Source organism: Cibotium barometz, chromosome 62, assembly GCF_041138505.1.
Source record: "Cibotium barometz isolate CiBa-2024 chromosome 62, ASM4113850v1, whole genome shotgun sequence".
NCBI lineage: Eukaryota > Viridiplantae > Streptophyta > Polypodiopsida > Cyatheales > Cibotiaceae > Cibotium > Cibotium barometz.
In genome coordinates, this window is record NC_141107.1 from 2220320 (window position 1) to 2233096 (window position 12777).

Consider the following 12777-nt stretch of genomic DNA (forward strand, 5'->3'; position numbering starts at 1 on the left):
TTGTTTTGTGAAGACTGTTGGTCTTCACCCAAGCTCTTCTCTTCTATAATCAACATAGACACCAAATCTGTAAAATTGGGAATGTTTTTCCGAGTCTGAATAGACGTCTTGAATGCCTTGTATTGTGGCCCGAGACCACGTAGATAGACTTCCACCTTTTCATCATCATCTACTGAAACACCAATAGATGCAAGGGATTCCACAATACCCTTTATCTTCAATGCATAGTCATTCACAGACATACTCTTTTTTTCCACAGTATGAAGTTCATTCTTCAACTGTATCTTTCGTGCCTTGGTATTCGTTTCATAGAGTTTTACCAAGGTGTCCCACGCCTCCTTGGGGGACTTGGCATCTTGTATGTGCCCAATCATGGTGTCCTGAATACTGATAGAGAGCCAATACATAACTTTTCTAGCTTCTTGGTTCCAATCCTTGAACTCTTTCACATCTGCACAGCAGTCGGATTGAACCGGTGCCTCTTCATGCTCACCTTCTATATAGTCCCAGTAGCCCTTTTCCATCAGAAAATTCGTCAACCTGAACCTCCAAGCATAGAAGTTGTTCTTATCAAGCTTCTCAGCAACAATCTGGTTTATGCCATTGTGAGGTGAAAAAAAGAAAAAAGAACCATGCCTCTATAGCCCTTCACCTCCCAAACTTGGAAAACACTAACACAATGGAGGCACCACCAGCCATCGGCTGGAACACTTCTCACAATTCACCACCCACCCACACCATAAAGACAGCTCAAAACCACGATAGACGAATGATCATCCAACATAAACATACAGAGCACCAACCACACTGTACAAACTCAGCAATTACATCAAAAACCAGGACTCTGGCCAGGATTTACTGCCAAGGGAATTCACCCTTGCGTCTGACAACCAAGCCTCTGTCTCCCGGTCTCTGCTTCTTTTCAGAGGGCGCCCCACCAGCAACCCTCCATCACTTCCTCTGCAACCCGGCTACTCTTTGTCCAGCTGTTACCTGCCAAGTGTCGTAGGCGAGTCCCACCTGTCTCCAGCCCACACATCAGTACCTCTACTGCAGCAGAGCCAACACACAACACCCAAGGCTCTCTCTCTGGTCAGCATCCACTCTCTGCCTGCAATCGTCGCCCACACAAAACCAGCCACTTCTCTCTTCAGAGGGCGCCCCACCAGCTAACCCTCAACTCAGCAGCTCTCTCTCTCTCTGTGTCATGACCAATAGCTTCGCCAACCACAGAGCCTCTGCACAATCTCTTTAGCACCAACACCAACAACTGCTCAATGCAGCATCACTCGCTTCTTCGCCACCACCTTCTAGAGGGTGTGCTGGCAGCGTGGTAAGACTTCCATGTGGCTATTCTTTTTATTGGCCACTTGATATTATATATTTTTTATTATTTTTTAAAGCTCAATTGCTCCTCCTTTTCTTGTACTTCAAGTTAACACGCCGCACCCACGACCTTCCAAAACAATGCGAGAGCTGCCCGCACAAAAACCGGCCGCATCTTAACTTACCAAACATGATAGTTGCCATCGGTGCCCTGCATTTGGCAACCACCCGCACACCATACTGTTGCAATAAAAACTTCCAAATCTCCAGCATCTGCTCCCAAAAAAAAACGTGCGTGTACCAGCTCACTGCAAAACCATTCAGCCTGTACATTTGCCAGGGCATTCATAGCAAAGCTTATCCGCAAACCATGCATCCCATATGTACACAGACCCAAAACACTTCTCAGATTTTTGCCTGACATACTTTGCCCAACCCCTAGCCTGCTGAATCATTTATGATCAACAGCAAAAAGCATATGACCACGTTTCCCTCCGTCAATCCTTTGAGCATCATACAATGTAACCAAAACATCTCTATTCCAGATGATTAAAGAAACACTATCATTCTCCCCAGATATAATTTTCCATCCCACATCCCACAACATAACATAAGAACTTCTTGAAACAAAGCTCCTAACAAACATACCATCCTACCTCATTTCAATTCCAAAATCATTTATATGGTCAACACTAATATTGGAGAACCAATGAAGCAATTCCTGCTGAGAGTAATAACTGATGAAAGCTTCATCAAGAAAGACCTGCTGTGCCATAACACTTTCTTGTTCATCAATATAAGAAGCATCATCATCAATGTCAACCACTACAGGCAAAACAAACTCCCCTTCAAAAGGCACCACTGCCAAAGCATCCACTTCAGTTCCTGTATGCTCATCTTTATCAAGGCCAATAAGAAATTCATCTATCACAGCATCCATAGCATCAACATCATTCATAGTCTGCTCTGGTGTTGCTTCTCTTTCATAGCATCAATTTTGCTTGTGGCTTTCTTAACATTAATGCACATCTGGTCACCCAACTCCAACTCAGGTTCATCATCCTGCAGACTTTCTATATCCCACTCATCCCACAACGGTACGTCATCCAAAGACTTTAAAGCATAATCTTTCACATCACATGCATACCTTTGCTCATGATTCACTTGTACTTCCTCGCATTCTTCCTGTATGGCCTCTTCTTGTTGGGCAACCTCATCACCAAGCACTTCCTCATCAATAACCAGGGCATCCATGTCTGCATCCTCCTCACTGGATGAAGTGTCATCTGTTCCCTCAAGTAGTGGTGCCACTGGTCGTATCATCAACACTCGAATCTGCTTCACTTTCCCTTTCATCGTGAACAGGCTTCTGATTATCCATATTAACCTGCTTTTTATCCCCTCTCCTGTCATACAGAGTAATGATCCCTTTCCTCCAATCTTGAACAGCCTTCACCGCTCTCAGCCATGGTCTTCCCAAAATGATGGGGAATGCACCCATTCCTGCAGGCATAACATGACAATCCACAAGCATCTTTACATCAAAAGCCTGCAGTTCTAACTCTTTGTGGTACATGGAGCATGGAAAAGGAAAAGATGCAAAGGGAGCATCCAACATTATTGGTGATAATAGCAAGGCGACAAACTATTAATATAGTTCTAGTCATCCAAGAGAGCTTGGTGTAGCTACAGAAGGCTGCAAACAACAGAATAAAGATCCAAGTAGTTTGCAACACAGAATTGAATTGGAGATGCAGGTATGTGGCTTATTGTTCAGCAAGATAAGAAGTAGTAACAAGCGAAGATCCAGCAAGGTTAAGCCTAATAGGTGGTTTGACTGTCTTCATACACACTCAATTGGTATGGAGACCAATACAAGTTGCCAATAGAGTCAGCAAAAGCTTCAAGTAGATTGGCATGTCTAGGACAAACACTTGCAGAGTAGCGGCTTAGTAGTTTGTTGTAGAAGATGACCAAAGGCAGTAAGCATGTTCAAAGAGGTTGCAGAGGGTAGCTACAATGAATTTGTAAGCCTTGTGCAGTGTGCACAAAATTAGGGGATTTTGGAGGATGGGAAAAGTAGAGAGCGGAAGCTCTTCGCTTTCGTTTTTGCATACACAGTTATGCGAAAAGAAAGGAGCAGAAAGAAGAAAAATTGGGTGGATTTTGCAGAGGCGTGAAGTTGTAGAAGTTGGAGGAAGCTTTGGGAGAAGCTATGGCATGTGTGTACAGTGGCGTGGAGAAGAAGACGAACCAGTGATGTTAAGATTCAAAGAATGGGCTAGAAAAGGTTGAATCTGACGCGTGTCAACAACGCAAATGACAAACATCTCCTTGAATTTTTGGAGAGAAAATATAATTTAACCTTTTAAAAATAAAGGTTCATTCACACATCACACCATCAAAAATGGCATGATTTACACACACACTTTTCTATTGTAAGCCTCATTCACATGGGCTTCACAAATACAAAGCCGTGGATGATTTTTTTATATTGGGTCCACTTCTCAGCTTTTGCCAAAATGATTGTATTTTCTCTCACCAAGATTTATGAGGATCCCCTGCCCAAGCTCACCGAGAAGCTCAAAATGGTTGTCGTGATGTGTGCATGAGCGATGCACGTGTGCGGTGCATGCGCATGGGTTGGTTCCCACCCGAACTTCTATGTCGTGATGTGTGCATGAGTGATGCATGTGTGCGGTGCATGCGCATGGGTTGGTTCCCACTCGAACTTCTATGTTCAAATCAGACTCAGCGGTTCTGCTGTGAGCGAGTCAGCTAAAAATGGACTAGGTGTCTGAGATGGTAGACATGCCCACACATGTTTGGTTGATGGACACTCCAATGTATCATTGAGGGGGGAGTGTTAAGAGAGGTAGCGATTGAGGTTGTGCAATGCTACATTAATATGAGTGAGTCGTGGAACACCTCGATTAAGGGGGGGTGTTGAGAGATGCAATCTTGGTGTTGTGTGTATGTGGGAAAGAAAGCACCCTAGATGTGCTGCAAGATATTGTAGTAAGATAAGAATGCCACATGTGATATTGTATGGTGTGTGAATGTTGACCAAAAGAGTGGAAAAGGAGTTGCCACTTGGATGATATGTAAAGTGGGATAAGGCTAGAAAGCCTATATCATTGTATGGTTCATTGTGAATGCAATAGATCTTGTGTCTTGAGTGTGCAATCTCTCTCTCTCTCTCTCTCTCTCTCTCTCTCTCTCTCTCTCTCTCTCTTTGTGTGTGTGGTATAACCCACCTTAATCATGTTGCTTAATCTATGTCTATCACCATGATCAATCCCACATTAAGGATTGTTAACAATTTAGGGGTGTGATAATGGTTTCCATGTGTGGGCTTGTCACCACAATCTTGTTGTGGTAGCCCTTAATCTAATGATCTATGCCACATGGTTACAAGTAGCCGGTGGAATGTTTGAGGGTACCACTTGGTTGATTTGAGGAAAATTTAGAGGGAATTCTGAAAACTCAATGGGGACCTTGATAGTGGTAACATTGAAGAGACATCCTTCTAGCTATGGAATTAGCAAGTTGGTAAGCTGGCTTGACTCCCCCTCTCCATCCACTACATAATAGTCAGGATGAAGCTCTGTGGTGGGGTTCTCAAATCAGTGGGGGGTGGGTTCGACATCTACCTCATATTCTTGGTAATCAATAGGCTCCTCAAAGCTTACTTGATTAAGTGGTGTCACCCTTGGTGGAGGTTAAAGAGAATGTGGGGGAGAGAGAGAGATCTTGAGTTCCTAGCAAGTAAACACACACACGAGAGAGAGAGAGAGAGAGTGTGTGTGCAAGACACACGAGAGAGATGGATGGCTAAATTTTCTTCTATCTTCTTCTCTTCTCTACAACCATATAACTAAAAGATAAGAGTACATACATAAAGGGAAAGTACTCTCCTACAAAAACATACAAAGTGGTTGGTCTATAGTGTGAACCCGACTGTAGGAGCTCGCACTATAACTATGCCATAACTCTAGTACAAAGTGGCTGCAACATAGCGTGCCATCCACTCGTGGCATATCAGCCATAATTGCACCAACCGTGCTAATGACATAAGTGCGGAAGCTATCACCCAGACGAGTCATCAATGTCCACCGTAGCACTAGATGAGCTCGATATCTCAACACTCCCCCTCAAACTCAACTCCACACACTACACTCCAAGTAAGCTCCTAAACCTGTGGAACTTCTCTATGCCCAATGCCTTCATGAAGATGTTAGCCCACCTGATCCTCTATGTTGACATATACAAGATCTACATCACCTGCTAGAACCTTCTTCCTCACAAAGTGATAGTGCACTTCAATGTGCTCATTCTAGCATGGTATACTGGGTGACTAGACAACTGTATGCTACTCATGTTGTTACAAAAAATGACAAGTGCCCTATCCATGGTTGGGGTCATCCGTATCACCAAGTAGCTTCTGAAACCGCTTAAGCTACTTCACAGGCTGCCATAGTAGCACCCCTGTACTCTGCCTCTGTACTCTCGACAAGGCAATTGTTGGCTGCTTCTTACTGGTCCAACTCATAGCAACACTCCCAAATGAGAACATAAAACCACTAGTAGATCTCCTGTCTACAACATTACCAGCCCAATCAGCATCTGTGTACCCATGTAGCTGTATCTCTATATCAACCTCATAGAAAAGCCCATAATCAACCGTGGACTTTATGTACCTGAGAGCCCGTATAGCTACATCAAAGTGTGGCTTCCTAGGGGTCTTCATAAACTGACTCACAAGTCCAACAACATAGCTCAAGTCTAGCCTAGTAATGGTCATGTAGATCAAGCTACCCACTATGCACCTGTATGTAGTGGTGTCCTCCAAAGCCACATGTATCTATGGAAAGCTTTGTGTTCTTCTCCAATGGCACTGAAATAGGCTTACAGCGTGTCATACCATACTTGGACAATATGTCCAAGCCATATTGCCTCTGCAATAACAAAATGCCATGAGGTGATCTCACCACCTCTATGCCCAAAAAATAAAAAAGCTCACCTAAATCCTTCATCTCAAAAACTTTTGCTTCAAAAGCCTCCTGACATCACATATGTCAACATCACTATCACCAGTGATAATCAAGTCATCCACATAGATGATTAATAGCATGATCCCTCTATCTGTATTTTTCACATAAAGTGAAAAATCTACATTGGATATTTGAAATCCAATGGTAATAAGATACTCCCCGATCATGTTTGACCATGCTCTGGGTGCCTGCTTCAAGCCATACAAGGCTTTGTGTAACCTGCACACAAAATCTGGGTGTGTATCACTCTCATAATGCCTAGTGGTTGCATCATGTAAACTTCTTCTTGCAAATCACCATACAAGAAGGCATTCTTTACATCCATCTAATGTAAAGACCTACCCTTTCCTGCAGCCATAGCAATGACAGCTATCATGGTTGCCATTCTTGCAACCGGACTGAATATCTCTTCATAGTCAATGCCATAAGTCTGCGCATAGACTTTGGCCATTAATCTTGGCTTATACACTACCTGATCAGCGTTATGCTTGATCACTGAACCATCAGCGTTATGCTTGACTTCATACACCCACTTATATTCAATTTCCTTCTTTTCCTTAGGCAAAGGAACTAACTCCCATGTTGCATTTATATCCAATGCTTCCATCTCCATGGCATATTCCAAGTGCCTACTCAAAATAAGTGGGCTCTAATTACAGTATTGCTTTAACCATGTAAAAATAATGATGGGCTGCATATCCATCATATCTCAACCTGTCAACAGGGTACCTAACCCTCGTAGACCTGCGTACACCTCGATCATCACTATCAAGTGTCCTCAAAACATTCCTCATTCTCCTTACACCAGGAGTAACCACAGATGGAATGCCAAGCTCCTTATTAAGGATCTGCTTAGAGCTGCTAGATTCACCAACCACATATGAGTGACCTGTGACAAATCAGGCACAAAAGGTTGATCTACCTTTTCCTTCCCTCTGTGTGATACATGTGTACCTACATATGCTCTCAACCTGCGTGACCATGGGCTAACATTGGATCCACTTCTAGAGAACTCTCCAGTTCCACTAAGCACCTGTGTGATTGCTGCTCTACATGTGGTGCAGCATCAGCACTTCTCAAATTTGCATCTTCTATTGCCTTCACTACTTGTTCATACTAGCTACTTATCTCGTCAAAGATAATATCTCTACTTACTCTCATCTCACGAGTTGTGGGATCTCTGCCCCCTCTACGCGTCGAATTCTAGAGTGCTAGTAGAGAAGTAGCAACCTCTCGTGTAGGGCAGAGCTTCCCACTCGGGGCCTCACCCACAAATGTCCGGACAAGAGACTAATCCCTCGGTTCATCCAAAACCGAACTTGGAAAAAACTTCCCTCGGCCAGAAATCATAGGCAATTCCTCCATGAAAATCTTCTAACGTAGTCAAGGGCCTTATCTATCCTTTGTATTCCGACCGAAACCGCGGTTCACATGGCCAGATCAAGGAGGAACTTGCACTTGGTTCATAGAGACCAATGCTTTTTCCCCCATCAAAAGAGGCACAGGCGTTGATTCTTTTCCATAGAACAAGGATTATCATGTGACTCACTTCAACTATCGTAACTTGAACAGATTTAAATTTTATTATAGGAATCCATCGATCCAACCTAACCCCATCCAATCCCATGGGTTAGCCAACTGCCCAACCACTGTACTGATAGGATCCATTATAAAAATTTGGTTATGTTTTCTCGGGTACCAGGAAAAAGATTTCCCATGCCACCTAGCCGGCACTCATGCAAAATTTAAATAGACACACCACTTAGGCACCCAATAGGAAATTGCCTTTTCTCTTATTCAACTATTTCCAAAACAACATTGCAATAAAACCACGGTGTTTCCATCCTAATCCTTAGTATTCCATTTCCAGGTCCAATTTCCAACTTTTCCACTTTCCAACCAAAAAATTCCAATTTCAAACATTCCTTCCTCAGTGTACCTATGGCATCATCGGCAATCAGAAAGCTCACCACATGATCCCTCAGGGGCCTTTTCAATAGTTCCTAGCCCATAGTACCTAGGAGTATAAACACATAAAATCCATATGGACTCTCTGTTGAAGATCAGCTAGATAAATCGACAAGATCCATGTAAAAGAGCCATGAGCTCATTCGTTATAAACCAGCAAGGCCAATCAACCAAATCCATGCCCGTGTTCAGAAAACAACTTCTTCCTCGTCGCACACATGGGAATCCTGGGTGACCCCCAAAGCCTAAGCACCATATGGTCAGCACCCTTTAGGCTCCTTCACAGGTCACCTAGCGCTTCACTCTCATAGGCCGCTTCCTTGGTCCCTCATCCACCGTACCGGAAGCTCACCATTTTAATCGAACGGAGGCTGGTCAAGACCTCGACCGACGTTGCCACGTGAGACATCCTTCTTTGACTCTCCGTTAGCTATTGCAACATTTCCACTTAAGTCCCCATGACCTCATTCCACAAGATAGTCAAAATGCTTTCCCAGCATTCTTAACATAAAACAATCTTTAAAAAATAGGTTTCACATATAAAGTACAGTTTCCAACAAAAATTTTACCTTTCCATATCATTCCTCCACATCCTTTCATATCATTTCTCATCATTTCACATTATTTCTCATTATCCCACATTTCTCTACATTAATTCACATCACATCCTTTCACATCAATTCACATCCATTCACATCATCCCACATCAGTTCACATCCATTCGCATCATCCCACATCATTTCCACATTCATTCACATCATCCCACATCAATTCACATCCATTCACATCATCCTACATCATTTTCACATCATCCACACATCAATCCACATCAGCGACACATCAATCCACACATCCCACACATCACTTCTCATCACTCCACATCATTCCACACATCACTTCTTATCACTCCACATCATTCCACACATTACTTCTCATCACTCCACATAATTCCACACCTCAATCCACATTAACCCATCAATCCCCACATCAATCCAATCTCTACAAACAAGATTATCTCTTTTCGCTTTGAGCGAATCAGAGTTGATTATCAACTTTCCCTGATCTAGTTATTAGAATCTTCGTTCCACATCAACCAGGTTAAGAGTAAAGTTACTCTACTTTTCACACTGAGACAGAGCTTCTAAGTCTCGGCCATTACTTGGCTCAGTTTAAAGGTAACTTTTTCTCGACTCAATTCCCATGGAATCTAGGAATAAGTCAGTCACAATTATTTACGTTCATCCAACTACGCATGTTTCTGGTCTATTCTGCGAGAAATCCTTTTCCCCTTCAAAATGTACCCAAGATTCTATTTTTCGAGAATCTAGGCATATACTTCATTTTTCTAGAAGTTAAATATGTTCGTGATTCCTCTTTCTGATTAAAATTTATCCATGATTTCTCGATGCATTCTTATGAATATTTTCCCATTCTTTTCTCAATTTCCCAAGATAAAATACGCTCAATATTATCCTTTTTGAATAAAAGATTTATGCATACGATCTCATGGGATTTACAAAATCAGTTATACCCATATTTCCTCTTTCAACATAAACACTAATTCATTTTTATCTAAATGAATCATTTCCATAATTCTCATAAATTGAATGAATCTAAAAATTTGTACATAACCTTCTTTATTTTTCTAGAAAATGAATAATGCTCAAACTCCGCTTTTAGCATAAAATTAATTATGCATAATTTCAATGGATGTTGCAATGTTGAGTTGCGCGGTTGACAGCACAAGTGTCAATCTATAAAGACCAAACATTGTTGTTGGTGATGAAAATCAGAAGGTACGCATTACTAGTAGCTCTATTCATTTATAGCAATTCAGTTTAGCAAGTTCTAATCATTTCTAAAATTTTATCTTCCAGTTGTATGTGGAGTCGGATCCATTTATCCTTCATGCCTCTGGAGTGCCTCTGGAGTGCCTTTGGAGCTCGTCATGCGGCAGGATTGGGAAAGGTCTCCTCACTGGGCAATTACCTTAAGTCTCTCAGATATACCCAGATGCTGGTCTACCATTCAAGGTTCTCGAAGGACAACGTTACTTCTGTGCTTAATGTATTGAAGGTTATTTCAAGGTATCTAGGGGGATATCCAATGAAGTGGAACATAGACAAAGATTTTCTTTTAGATAAGGAATTTGCTCTCTGCGGACATTTGGATAGGGCCCTGGATACCTTTTTTTAAGAGGTAATTATTATTTAGCCTATGCACTGGCTTTTGGGCTGAATGATCTGAGGATGCTTCCCCCTATGGAAAACAAGAGCTTCTCCATTTTTGGCAACCCGTTTCAAGAGCGCTCCCTTAACCAACTACAAAAGATCCCCCTCTCTCCACTGTAGAAGAGCTCACTCCCCCCATTGTTGAAGAGCTGCCTTCCTCCTCAAAAAACAGAAGGCTTGATGTATAAATGCGATCATAATAAATCCTGTTTACTTTGTAATTTTTACTTTTCTTAAGTTTTCAATGTGTTATCATAATAAATCCTATTTACTTTGTATAAATGCGATCATAATAAATCCTGTTTACTTTGTAATTTTTACTTTTCTTAAGTTTTCAATGTGTTGTACTCAAGGTCTCACTTTACCTTTTCTTTTTCTTACATTGAGATATTTATGCAATCACATTTAGCATATCTCTTCCAATTTGCGATAAATCATAATTGAAATATCACTATATATGCATAAAAAGTTTGTTACAAACTCTCCATCGAGGAGGAGTGATGAGCACATTGCGTAAAACAACTATGACCTTGAATTATGAACAGTTACAGATAGCCATTCAAGGAGGGAAGCACAACAGCCACAATGCTTTGCTCTTTGTGATAGCGAACTATCTCACGAGTATATATTTTTGGTGAGCATTTTTTAGTGAGCGCTTTTTGGTGTTTAGGCAAGCAGTTTCTCTCTCTACACTTCCTTCCCTCTATCAGCTCTCTATGGTCTCGCACCATTATGACTCATGGTGGTGACAGTAGGAGGAGGCCCATAGTAGTAAAGATGTTAGTTTTTGCATTTCTATATTTGGAAGGTATACGTGAATGAACTTGGTTTTATTTTCAGTTTTGAACCAATCACCCCAATGTAGAGGATGTGATGTTGGTTTTTGCATTTCTGTATTTGGAAGGTGTCGTGAATGAACTTGGTTTTATTTTCAATTTAAATCAATAACCCCAATGTAGAGGATGTGATGTTGACATGTGTTTATGTGTTCACTGCCACCGAAGTAATTATGTCATGTTGCCTCTCTAGCTTGCTTTGTCCCTCTCTCTTCATGGAGGGGGGCTTGGAATTTCTGTAATTGGAAGATGTACATTAAAAAACTAGGTTTTATTCTCAGTTCAAACCAATAACCTCAATTGTAGGCCCTCTTTGTCTTGGGGGAGGGGCCATCTTTTTGGAATCCACTCGAGCGATTCCCAAAAAGCACTCGCTCGAAAATGCTCGCTAAAAAAAATGTCCTCCCTCTCACCATGGAGCAGCATTCTTTAATTGGTGCAGATATCTTGAACTTGGCACCTTAGTCCATATCTCTTCTTGCATAAAAAAAGTATGGTTAATTTCTGATAAAATCTCTATTGAATATAGTTCAAATGACAAAACAATTATGGACACAAAATAGCCAAAGTAACGCGATGTGGGTCGAAAGTCCATGTAGAATGTCCCATATCGCGTTATTGTGGTCATTTATTTGAAACATAAGATTTTGCATTCAAACGTAAGACAGGGCAAACATAGTTTTAATGGTGTGATGAGGTGCTATAAAGTGCATTTTCCTTGACTCCCAAAACAATCACAACAATACGATATGGGGTATACTTGCCGGTAGAATGACCTAGTATCACGTTGTGATCGTTTAGCTCTTGAAGTGTATGTTCCAATTTGTTTGAACATCATTCAACAAATGACCACAACAACGTGATATGACAAAGAACCCAACTCCTAACAACCAATATCGTGTTGCTGTTATTTTCTTTTTTTAAAGTGTGTCTTGAAATTTTGTTGCGTTGCCCTCCTCGGCCTTCTAGTAATTGTTTTGAAATGCACTCAAAGTCACAACACCACAAAATAATAATAATCAAGGTCACTTACATGTTAGTGTCACCTGTTTTTCCTATATGTCTTTATAATATATGCGTTGCTCACGTCTCGATGACATTTTAGGAATTGTCACATTATGCATTTTGAGAGTATTGGATTGTTTACCTGCTTATTGCCTACTCTAAGATGGAAGTCAAAATGTAGTTCTATTTGGCTCTTGCCCATGACTCGTTAACTGTTGTAGACTATAGTTTTCACCAATAGTTACCGTTGAAATCGCTTTATCATTGAGTTTAATTGCTTCAATAAGAGAATTCCCATCCATGTCTTGATCCATTGGCACTAATTTGTTACGTACTTTGTGTATACGTCTGTAGTAG